Below are 12,931 nucleotides of genomic sequence, written 5' to 3'. Positions count from 1 at the left end.
TCACTTTTCCATCTGTTGTACGGCAATATGGAGCTCACAGCCTCAGTCTTTGAAAGCTCAGGATATTACCTTCTCACAGAGCTGTATCCAGGACAAATCATTTCTGAAGTTTTGAAATTTCTACTTTTAATTCAAAACTAGTGGTTTGAAGACAATAGGAACTGCCAGATTTCAAATCTTCCCAACAACCTCCTGTAAAACTCATAACAGCAATGAAAATAATATGCGTTTACCAGAACCAGAAGATAAAAAGTAGCACCACCTTTAAATTAAGTGTAAGTAGATTTAAAACTTCCAGACGAGCTTTTCCCCTTTAATGTAAGCCTGTAGATGTAGAGAACAGGATACAAGAGGCTTTAGGGATTTAATGAAGAAAATAAGAGGGTGAAGGACACACAAAAAGCACAAAATCACCTGAGAAAGTGAAAGTTCAATATGAAATGCCAATATCGTGAACACAAGTTAGAACTTGGGGGTTCACAGCACTGGCTACAGTGAAGGAGCTTAGCAGGTAGTGGTGACCATGTAGAAATACTGCTTTGGGGTGATGTTCAGATATATAGAAGATGAGTACTCTTGTTTAGCAATGAGGTAGTGAGAGGAAATAAGGAACAAAGTGGAGGGGGTGGAATTAAGGACTGTACAAACAAAAGAAAACGAAAGCTGATCAACCCCTCCTTCCCACTACCACACCAACCCCATTCATAGAAGAAGTAGCAGAGGAGAGGACAAAAGAGAAGACACAGAATTCCCAAACTAGGAACAACGTTTAAAAAATAAATAGAAACAGCAAAATAATCTGACCATATCCACATAAAGCTACAGAAATAGAAACAGGAAAGATGAATCAAAGCATTCCAGCTGGTGAAATGTCTCCCTTCCTCCCCAAAAAGACCACTTGATGCTGAGAAAACTATATTATACTGAAAAACTGCAATAAAGATCGTCATACAAACATTTGGAAATTGGAGGGCAGAACTTTAATTTGGAAATACACTAGCACCAAGTGCTGGTAAAGGATGTAGGGCAGCAGGAACTTTCATCCATTGCTGGTTGGAATGCAAAATGCTAGAGCCACTTGGGGAGAAAGTCTGGCAGTTTCTTCCAAAGCTGAACATACAAAACTAGACTTATTATACAATTCAACCATCACAGTCAGGTATTTACCCAAAGGAGTGAAAAGCTTATGTCCTCACAAAAACCTTAGTAAGAATATTTACAGCAGTTTTATTCAAAATTGCCAATTTCTGTAAGAATTCAAGATGCCCCTCAATCGGTATCCATAAAATGAAATATTTTTCAGCAGTAAAAACAAATGAGCTATCAAGTCACAAAAGTACACGGAGGAGAGCCTTAAACACATACTGCTAAGTGAAAGGAGCCAATCTGCCTTTGTAGCAACATGGATGGAAGTGGAAAGTGTTATGCTAAGTAAAATAAGCCATACAGAGAAAGACAGATACCATATGTGTTCACTCTTATGTGGATCCTGAGAAACTTAACAGGAACCCACGGGGGAGGGGAAGAAAAAAAAAAGAGGTTAGAGAGGGAGAGAGCCAAAGCGTAAGAGACTCTTAAAAACTGAGAACAAACTGAGGGCTGATGGGGGATGGGAGGGAGGGGAGGGTGGGTGATGGGTATTGAGGAGGGCACCTTTTGGGATGAGCACTGGGTGTTGTATGGAAACCAGTTTGACAATAAATTTCATATATTTAAAAATAAAATAAAATTTAAAAAATAATAAGTAAATAAATAAATAAATAAATAAATAAATAAATAAATAAATTCAGCTATTCCCTCAAAAAAAAAAAAAAAAAAAAAAAAAAAAAAAAAGAAAGGAGCCAATCTGAAAAGGCCATATAATGTATGATTCCAACAACATGAAATTCTGGAAGATGCAAAACTATGTAAAAATATATTTGTAAAATACATAAAACTATGTAAAATATGCAAAACAGTAAAAATATAAGTGGTTACTTGTTTTTCAGGGAGCAGAGAGGAAGAATTATAGGTGGATATTTAGGAATATTTATAGTAATGAAACCATTCTACATGTTATAATGGTAGATACATGACATCATGCATTTATCAAAACTCACAGAACTGTATAACACAGAAAGAACTCTAATATAATCTATGGACTGTAGTCAATAATAATGTATCAGTATCGGTTCATCAGTTGAAATCATTGTTCCACAATAATGCAACATGTTAAAAATAGGAGAAACTGGTGGGAAGGATAGGGCATCTATAGGAACCCTCCACACTTTCTGCCTAATTTTTCTATAGACCTAAAATTACTCTAAAATTGAAGTTTATTAAAGACATAGGCAATTATCTGAACAGAGGTCTCACCAAAGGAGATACACAGGTAGCAAATAGGTACATCAAAAGATGCTCAACCTCATTTGTCATTAGAGAATTACAAATTAAAATAATATTTTCATACCATTAAACACCTATTAAAGTGGCTAAAATTCAGACAACTGACAATACCAACTCTGTAAAAGATAAGGAGCAATAGAAACTCATTCACTGCTGGTGGGAATACAAAATGGCACAGCTAGTTCGTTTGGCTACTTATTACAAAGCTAAATAGAGTCTTACCATATCGTCCAGCAATCTTACTCCTAGGTTATTTACCCAACTTTTAAAACTTATGTTTATACAAAAACCTGCATGTAAATATTTGTAATAACTATTCATAGTTGCCTAAGCTGGAAGCAACCAAGATATCTTTCAATAAGGGAATGAATTAATAAACTGGTACATCCATATAATGTAATATTATTTATTGATAAAAAGAAATGAGCTATCAAGCTATAAAAGGCATTGATGAACTTAAATAGACATTTCTAAGGAAGTCCGTCTGAAAAGGCTACCTATTTTCTAATTCCAATTATATGATATTCTGAGAAATGCCAAACTATGAAAACAGTAAAAAAGATCACTTGTTGCTGTCTCCCCAGCTGCCTGCTAGAATCTTGAAAGTTTAAACAGAGACCTCAGCTGGGTTCAGGCACATATTCAGTCCATCTGGTCTCAACACCTTACTCTCTCAAGGCTACATCCTTCTAACAGCTCCAGCTGTGGGATTGGTAGGTGGAACACACATTCCAAGGACAGGGGAGAGGGTGAGTTTGTGGTTCAACTGGGGGTCATGTCCTCTTGATGACCTCCTCTAACAGTTGCCCAAAGGCCAAGAGAAGGAAGGAAGATTTAATAGGTCAAACACACTGTATATTTATATGATGGAGAAACTATTCTGTGTGATACTGTAATAGATATGTAACATTATGTATTTGTCAAAACCCATAGAACTTTGCAGCACAAAGATGGAAACTTAAAACATATAAATTAAATAAAAAAAAATTAGGACACCTGGGAATCACTGGATAAAATGCAGCATGGTGCAAAATAATTTAACCATATCACAAATATATGAAACAAGCTCAGTGTTGGGAGTGGATGGGGAAGTTGATGACCTAAGTAACTCTGGAAGTGAGGGGAGCCTGTAACTGAACATAAGCACTATGTTCTAATTGGCAATGTTGTTTCCCATGGGGGTATGGGTTAGCAATATTCATAGTGCTGTGCATGTATACTTGAATTGAACAATTAAGTAAATGGATGGCAGATGGCAAAACCCAGATTTCTTGAATATAAGAGTTGGAATAAGAGTTTACTTATATGCCAGGGGAGCCTGCTGGAATGATAGACATGTAATTGATGAGAGCAGGAAACATCAATAAGAACTCACATGTAGCTTAATATAGTGAAGATAGAAGGTTACAGATAATATGTGTGTATATACAAATATATATTCCCTTTGTCAGCTGAGATGGCCTAGAATCAATGACACTCCAGTAACAACAAGGATACCTAGCACCCTGATGTTGGCTTCTAATATTGCTCTCCAATAAAAGGGACCAGAGCTACTTGGAGAAATGATTGATCCAAGGACTGGGGTAAAAATACATAAGATGAGTCTGGAGCATGTTGTGTTGTCCATAATTAAGTGCTTAAAAAAATCCCCCCCAATTTAATGGTGTATGTCAAAGGCACACAGAAGCCAACTGAAAGAGCTCCCAATGGCGAAAGCTAAAAAAATTTGAGCAACAACATAAAAAATCAAGAAGCACTGGACTATACCTATAGTATAAAATAAATATATATGGGCCCATACTGATATAGATAAATACTGGAATAATTAAATAAACGGAAGAGATAAATGTGTGCATTAGAATTCCAAATAATTTGTGGACTTACTGTATCCTCCAGGACTGGAATCAAATCCCAAACTTCAGTGTGGGAAGCACAGTGACTTCTCTTCAGAGACTACAGTAAGAATGGGGGGGGGGGGGAAGAATAGCTTCATGGTAGAGAAATCTGACAAACATTATCTCAGTGCTCAAGGTCAAAATCAACTGAGATAAAACATGTTGATTATACATAGCCTTAAAATGATTTCAAAAAATGGCGTTTTTGCATCTATGGTCTTCCTCCCCCAAACTGACAAACCCAGCCACCCATGAAAAAAAACACCAGACCAATTCCAATAGAGTGTCATTCTACAAAACACCTGACCCATACCCCTCAAAAGTACCATTATCAAAAACAATAAAAATATGAGAAAGTCTCATAGCCCAGAGATGCCTAGGAGACATGACAACTAAATGTAATATATTTTTCTTGTTTGGGGTCCCGGAACAGAAAAAAGATATAAGGCATAAACTAAGGAAATCTGAATGAAGTATGAATATTAGTTAATAATAATGTGTCTGTTATTACTGGTTCATTAATTATACAATAATATAATAATTATATAATATATAATGATTATATAATAAATATATACTAATGTAAGATATTAATAATGGGGAAAACTGGATTGAACTATAAGGGATTTCTGTACAATGTTTTCCATTTCTCTGCAAACTAAACGTTTCCCTTTCTCTGTAAACTAAAACTTGTGAAAAAAAGTAGAGTTGATTTAAATAATGACAAATATTTAATTAAAGGGGCGCCTGCATGGCTCAGTCAGTTGAGCATCTGATTTCAGCTCAGGTCATGATCTCGTCATCCATGGGTTCGAGCCCCACATCAGGCTCTGTGCTGACAGCTCAGAGCCTGAAGCCTGCTTCAGGTTCTGTGTCTTCCTCTTCTGACCCTCCCCTGCTCATGCTCTTTCTCTCTCTCTCTCAAAAATAAACATTAAAAAATTTTTAAAAATATATTTAATTAAGAAATTTTACGCAAAACAGACAACCGACCAAGAATAAAAATTAGATGAAGATATAAAAATAGAGAGAAAGTGGATGAAATAAAAGACAAAGGAAGTCAAAATACATATGATTGATGACATAAGAACAAAAATAAAAACATGAAACAAAATCAATATTTAAAATTATAGCCCAAGGAAACTTTCCAAAAATAAAACAAGACCTGTATCTTTTCATTAAAAAGTATTTACCCAGATGCTGGGTAAAAATGACTCAGAATGATCAATTCTGAAACATAACCCACTAAAACTGTTAGATTTTAAAGGTAGAAAAAAAAAGTCCTTATTATGAAGAAGGAGGAAGAGGAGGAGGAGGAGAAACAGGCAATAGAATTAGACTGATACTGATTTAAAATAAAATGTATAAAGCAAGACAATCTGCAATTAAAAAAAAGTGAAAATCGAAGATATTATATCATGCTAATTAATCTGTTCTTGACTATCATAGCTACAGGAAATAATTTTGAAGATGAAGTCAAAGCTAAAGAAAAAATCTCCTTCAAATCTGAAGTCATTGATCAGGAGTATGGCTTTAATTTTATGAAAAATCTGGTCATTCAATAAATATTTCCATTCTAAAACTAGCATTGAACTTACTGGAATTCTCTACAAAACTAACTGTACAATTAATTTAAAATTCAACCTTGTCGATGGGAGACAGAAACTCGTTCTTTGCCCTGAGGGGAAAATTATCAATACACCAAATAAAGGCTAATTGGCACTGACCTAAGTCTGCTTGGGAGAGAAAGTTCTGTAGGCTGGTAAAGAGGATGGGCCTTGGGGTAAAAACAACAACAACAAAAATTCTTCTGTGTTAGTGTTTTGTTCTGATTCTTATTAATTGTGTGATCTCAAAAAAGTTACTTAATGGTTCTGTATCTCATTTTCCTCATCTGTATAAAGAGGATGATTAAGTCTGCCTTACATGTGGTCATTAGGAGCTCCTTCAGGTAGGTTCATGTGTTCTTTCAATAAGCCCCAACCTTTTCTGAACACTTCCTATTCAGACTTATCTCATATTTCTGTCTTAGCCTTTTTATCTACTACTTCTCCAAAGATTCTGAATTCCTTCTATTGGGAAATAGTGGTGAGAAACCAAGAACTAGGAGCTAGATGTATACACTTTGGTTCTGGCATTACCTTCTTTCTAGGCCCTCTCAATGTAAATACTTAGGAAATACATGTGTATTTACTAAATCACATATGCACATGCATTTATATCAAAGCAGGAATGGTTTGAACAACAACATAAATAATGACAATATTGAATTATAGCTCAGACATTAAAAATATCGATTCCTGGCACGCTTGGGTGGCTCTGTTGGTTAGGCATCTGGGTTCGGCTCAGGTCATGACCTGGTTCTTCTTGAGTTCAAGCCCCGCATTGGGCTCTGTGCTGACAGCTCAGAGCCTGGAGCCTGCTTCAGATTCTGTGTCCCCCTCTCTCTCTGCCCCTCCCCTGTTTGCACTCTCTCTGTCTTTCTCTCTCTCAAAAATAAATAAATGTTTAAAAATTTTTTTAAATATATTAATTCCTGAACCTATCCTGACTTAATAAATAATTAAATAAATGGGGAAGAAAGGCAGAACTTCCTTACAGTTGAATTCCAGTTAATAAATGTAAAAGGAAAGAGGGAGATAGAAAATAACCATTACACTACAGCAACAATTGCTGCAGACAAGGTCCATGATGGATGCCAACATTTGTAGGTGCAAGTTAGAAGAGAAACCGGATTAGCATAGCCTCAAAGTATCCCCCTCATGATATTTCTTGCCATAAAGAGAAAAGATACTACCTTACAATGGAGAAACCTGCCAAAACAACTTTCATGAAGTGACTCAGCACAGTATCTCAGCGATAACATATAATATCACGAATCCTATGACAGCCTGCACTGAGAAGGATATGGAAGCATTTCAGTAGAATACTTTGCCAAAAAATGCATACCTGCAGCTTGTCCAATCAGGAGGAAACAACAGACAAACCCGGACTGAAAGACATTTGACAAAGTAACTGATCAATATTCCTCAAAAGTGTTTAGACTGTAAAAACCAAGGAAAGACTGACGAATATTATAGACTACAAGATGCTATGAAGAAATAAAAATTTAATGCAATTTGGGATCCTAGATAAGACTCTGGAATAGAAAAAGGCCACCAGTGGAAACACTGGCAAAATATAAATAAATTTTATAATTTAGTTAATAGTGTTATATAGGATTGAATTCTAGATCTTGATAATTGTATTAAAATCACATAACACTAATATTAGGGGAAGTGAGGTGAAGGATAGATACAAAAATTCTATATTTTTGTAAATTGCTTGTAAAATTAACATTAGTTTAAAATTAAGAATTAAGAAAATTAAAAAAGAGGGGCGCCTGGGTGGCTCAGTCAGTTAAGCAACTGACTTCGGCTCAGGTCATGATCTCACAGTTCATGAGCTTTGGCCCTACATCGGGCTCTGTTCTGACAGCTCAAAGCCTGGAGCCTGCTTTGGATTCTGTGTCTCCCTCTTTCTTTGCCCCTCACCTGCTCATACTCTATCTCTCTGTCTCTCTCTCAAAAATAAATAAAAACATTAAATTTTTAAAATTAAATATGAGTGTTTATGGCAGTACCTGGCATAACTGTGCACAACAAAAATTTGTGAACATCATTGTTATCATCATTATTAATATTATTCATATAATAAAATGATACTAGATACTACATATAATTTTTTTGTTGTTTACCTGAGCTGACAACAAAAGCCCAGAGGTGAGGATAAAGGTGATTAAGTTTAAAACATTCTAGGTTCAGACCTGCTACCTCTCTGGCAAACCACTTCACCTCCTGCCTTGCAGAGGAGCAACATTTCAAAAGACCTAGTTATCCCCTCCCCTTACCTCAAGATGGTTTTTAAAAGACTAGAAGGTCAACTGACGAATGGATAAAGAAATTGTGGTTTATATACACAATGGAATACTATGTGGCAATGAGAAAGAATGAAATATGGCCCTTTGTAGCAACGTGGATGGAACTGGAGAGTGTTATGTTAAGTGAAATAAGTCATACAGAGAAAGACAGATACCATATGTTTTCACTCTTATGTGGATCCTGAGAAACTTAACAGAAGTCCATGGGGGAGGGGAAGAAAAAAAAAAGAGGTTAGAGAGGGAGAGAGCCAAAGCATAAGAGATTCTTAAAAACTGAGGGTTGGTGGGGGGTGGGAGGGAGGGGAGGGTGTGTGATGGGTATTGAGGAGGGCACCTTTTGGGATGAGCACTGGGTGTTGTATGGAAACCAATTTGACAATAAATTTCATATTTAAAAAAAATAAAAAATTTAAAAAATTTAAAAAAATAAAAGACTGAAAGGGGAGACAAGTTTATTGTTTTGAATACTGCAATATTTATGAAGAAATCCTACCTCTTTTCTTTATATTCCAGTTGGGGCAGAAAGAGATCATATGACTAGTTCTGACTCTTAATGCCAAGGGAATCACTTGTCAAATTTGGGAGTGTCTAGAAAGAAGGGTATTATGGGTTTAATCATGTCCCCAAAAAGATATTTTGAATTCCTGACCCTGAGTACCTCAGAATGTGAACTTATTTGGAGATAAAAGTTATAGATGTGATTAGTTAACTGTGATAAGATTATACTGAAGTAGACTGGGCCAAAATCCAATAAGTCCTTATAAAGAAGACCTTAATGAGATGAGGAGAATGCCACATGACAATGGAGGCAGAGATTGGAGTGATGCAAGACAAAAAGTGCCAGAGAACAATGGCCACCATGAGAAGTTAGGATAAAGCAGAGAAGCGTTCTATTCAGTCTCAAAGGGATGGCTACCAGTTGGACTAACCTGCCCAATGCTTCCAGGTCAGGGCAAAGAGCTTTGGGGAGAAATGGCACGGTGGGATGGACAGGTGTGGATGATGGATCCTAGTAGTGTCCGCACATATCACAGGTGATGCCACATTCGGTAGATGAAATTAGTACCCAGTCTTTTAGAAGAAGTGGGACAAGGAAATTGCACAGCCTAGGAGGACAGCATGACACCATCAGCATGACTCAAGGGCGAGCCTCACAAAGGGCCCTCAGTGTCCAGTGGGGCTGCTTGGACTTGAGCCTCCATCAGTATGAGGGCTCTTAAAACCACCAGCAGTCCACCTCAAGCTCAGAATCAATAAGGCAAGAAAGTAGTCCCAAGATGTCCAGGAAAAAAAAAAAAACTTACATATTTCCACCACCCTTTGCTCTCACCCCAATGCCTCAGAGGTCCCCATAGTGAAGGGACGGATATGTAAATGAGAACAGACCCCTATACCTCAACCCCACCAGTTTACTAGTGTTGTATAGGTACCACAGCATGTTGGGGAGCTGGTACAGAGCAGGAAAGGAATAGGAGAGTTTTCTCTCAGACATGGATTTGAAGTATTATAATTAAAAGTTCTGAATCTTAAGAACTAAAAAGAAATTACTTTAATAACCTAAAGAGACAAAAATGTTACAGAATTAGATACCACAAAAGGCACCTGCTCCCCTGTGGGCAAGAAAGGGCTTAATTAAGCCTTACTGGGAATTCTTATTAGCAAGGATAAAACTGGGGCACCTGAGTGGCTCAGTCAGTTAAGCGTCCGACTCTCGATTTTGGCTCAGGTCATGATCTCACGATTCATGAGTTCGAGCCCCACATTCGGCTCTGCACTGACAGTGTGGATCCTGCTTGAGATTCTCTCTCTCCCTCTCTCTCTCTCTCTCTCTCTGCCTCTACCCTGCTCATGCTCTCTCTCCCTCTCTCAAAATAAATAAATAAACTTAAAAAAAATGGAAATGATAAAACTATTTTATGTGTACACCCCAATGATCCAACACTCTTAACTAAACAGTAATTATAATACATTAATAATAATAATAAAACAATAATATAATAATAAAGCGTAATATAATAATCACATCTTTTCACCTCATCAGCAAAATGTTCCTTATCTGTAAAAGAAGATTTCCTTTCCTATTTATCTGAGGGCAAAGCTGCTTTTGATCATAACTTAGAACAAAGAGTTATTGATAAGCAAAGGATTTGGAGGACTCTGAATGTGGCAAGGCTTATAGGTTTCTAAATGATGAACATTTTAGTAAGTGAATGGTGGAGGCAGGGAGGTCTCCAGAGAGTCTTGTGCCCTGAAATATAATGAGTTTCTTTGGGGAGTAATTCATTAGGAAATGAGAAAGCAAAGGCTCTGTCAAGAGGAAGCTTTCAAAACTATTACTCTGTTTTAATCAGCAGGCTTGATTTTCCATTAAGAAACAAGAAAAAATGTTTTCCCTGGCCAGGCAACTCTTTCAACAGGAGACTTTGTTGGTTTTTAATAAGGCAAAGTATTTAGGGGCCCAGAGATTGGTCCACCTCAAGAGGTTTATAGAATTTCAGAGTCAGGAAAATATGAAACATTTTTAATTATTATAGAAGACAAAGTTGCTAACCTTCAGCAAGCAGCATCATCTTACATTTTAGAGCTAGGTGTGTGCCGTTGGAAAAACATCTTTACCTCTCTGAGCTTCAATTTTCTCATCTACAGATGGAAATAACAACACTTCTCAACCTCTCACTTAGAGGTATTTTTGAGTTTAAAACAACGCACGTAATGTACTTAGCAAAAAAGTGCTAGTAAATAGTAGAGCCAGGATTTCAACCCCAATTGGTCTGACTACAAAACTCATGTTCTTAATCATTACCCTCTATTGCCCCTACTTCATAGAGAATTGTCATGAAGATCACATATGAATGCAAGAATAAACTTATGAAGGGAAATATAAATATAAAGTGTAGAGTCTGCCAAGATAGATCCAGGACTTTATAGTCAGAACTAAAGGCTTTTGGTAGTGATTTAAAGAAGAAAAGAAAGTGCTCCATTAGAGAACAAAAGATATTTCTTTTGTTCACTGCTCTATCCTGGGTTCCATAATGCATAATGCTGTTTTATTATGTGTATTGGTTGAAAGGATGCTACATAACCCAACACCTATCAAAGGACAGAATACCTGTAGACAATACCTATTTTAAGCCCTGTAAATGTGGTGACATCATTATCCTTAAAATCTTAGCACACATAAAAAATACCTACACTTTAATGAAACTTCTTTATAGATGTTGATTATTTTGAACTTAGCATAGTATGTAATAGAAAAAAATCATTTTAGAAGATGTTATGACTTGATGTACAAAAGTAATATATACTTTTAGAAAGAAGTTATCCAGTTTTTCCTTATCTAATCACATATATGAATTGAAAATAAATTACAATTAGATCTGACAAAGATATCTCCTTTTCCAGACTCTAGGCAGGTTTCTCCAAACCCTCTAAGCCTGGACCGTGATATTCATTGTAGCAAGAGTCTTGCTAAGACTTAGTTCATCGAGAATTCCCCACTCCATCTCCACCCCCATATCTGATCAAATTCCTCATCCTTCATCATCCCTCAGCTGAAATTTGATCACCTGGACTGCCTTAAGCAAGAATCCTGTCAGATCTCTTTAGCAACAATTCCCCCCACCCTTGCCCTTGATGTTTTCCCTTAGTGATTTTCCATCCACTGGACTCTAGGGCACCACTTGTACCTTATTCCTTGCTCCAGCTCTATTAATCAGACGTACCATCCTCCTTCTCATGTCAGGGCTTTATGTGTGTGGCTCCCCTCAATTCATCATTTCCTGTTTAGTATCCTTCAGATTTCAGCTCAGAGGTCACCTCCTTGAAGAATCGTCTTTCTAAGACATCAGATTAAATCAGGTCATCTTGCTATAAGTTCTCAATGTACACTAGACACTAAAAGCATGTATCACGGTAATGGAGATTTACATTCCTCCTCTTTGGTGGGGGGTCGACCCACTAAAACTTGAAGCTCCATGATGTAAATGATATACACGTATGCCACATTTGGCAAACTCCTTTATTCATGTGAAAGTACAAAAAACAAATACTCTTAAGATCTGACCCAAAGCCTTGGTCTATACTGCCCACATTTCTCCTCTTCCTGTATCTCCACCCCTCTCCATATCCTGTCTGCCATTTTTTAAGTGTCTACAACATATCAGGGAACTAGCAATATGCTACACATACTATCCCTTAACTCTTAGAATAATAAATGAAGCTAGGAAATGACTACCTTCTGATTTTAGCAAACTAAATCCTAGAAGTCCAAACACTTAAACCACACAGCCCAGGAACCAGGTACTGTAAGTCCAACTGGGAATACAGGTCTGCAGAGCATCCAGTCCATGATATTATCTCTCCAGCCTTCACACACTGGGTATTGTCTCATCTATTGTCAAGACAACCTCGGAACACTACTCTTGTATGCCCTGCTTTTTTGGGTGCATGCATCATCACTTGCCTGTTATGTTTGTGGGAGGGTCACAAGATTAAAAAATCTGGCACAACAGGGGATATATCTTACATTTCTTTCATACTTTGCTGCTAAGCCAGGAGGGCCTTGTGCCAGAAGTACATTCTTGATGCATATGTTACTAAAGAATCACAAAATGTGACAGCCGGAAGAAAACTTGGTAATCTGGTCCCGTCTCTCATTTCAGAAATAAGAAATGTAGTCTCAGATATGCTATCCATCTAGCCCAGGGACACTGCTAAATAGTTGGCAGAGAAC

The sequence above is a fragment of the Panthera pardus genome, unplaced genomic scaffold, assembly GCF_024362965.1.
Source record: "Panthera pardus isolate Hobbes unplaced genomic scaffold, ASM2436296v1 HiC_scaffold_12, whole genome shotgun sequence".
Taxonomy (NCBI): Eukaryota; Metazoa; Chordata; class Mammalia; order Carnivora; family Felidae; genus Panthera; species Panthera pardus.
Note: the sequence above shows the minus strand (reverse complement) of the source record.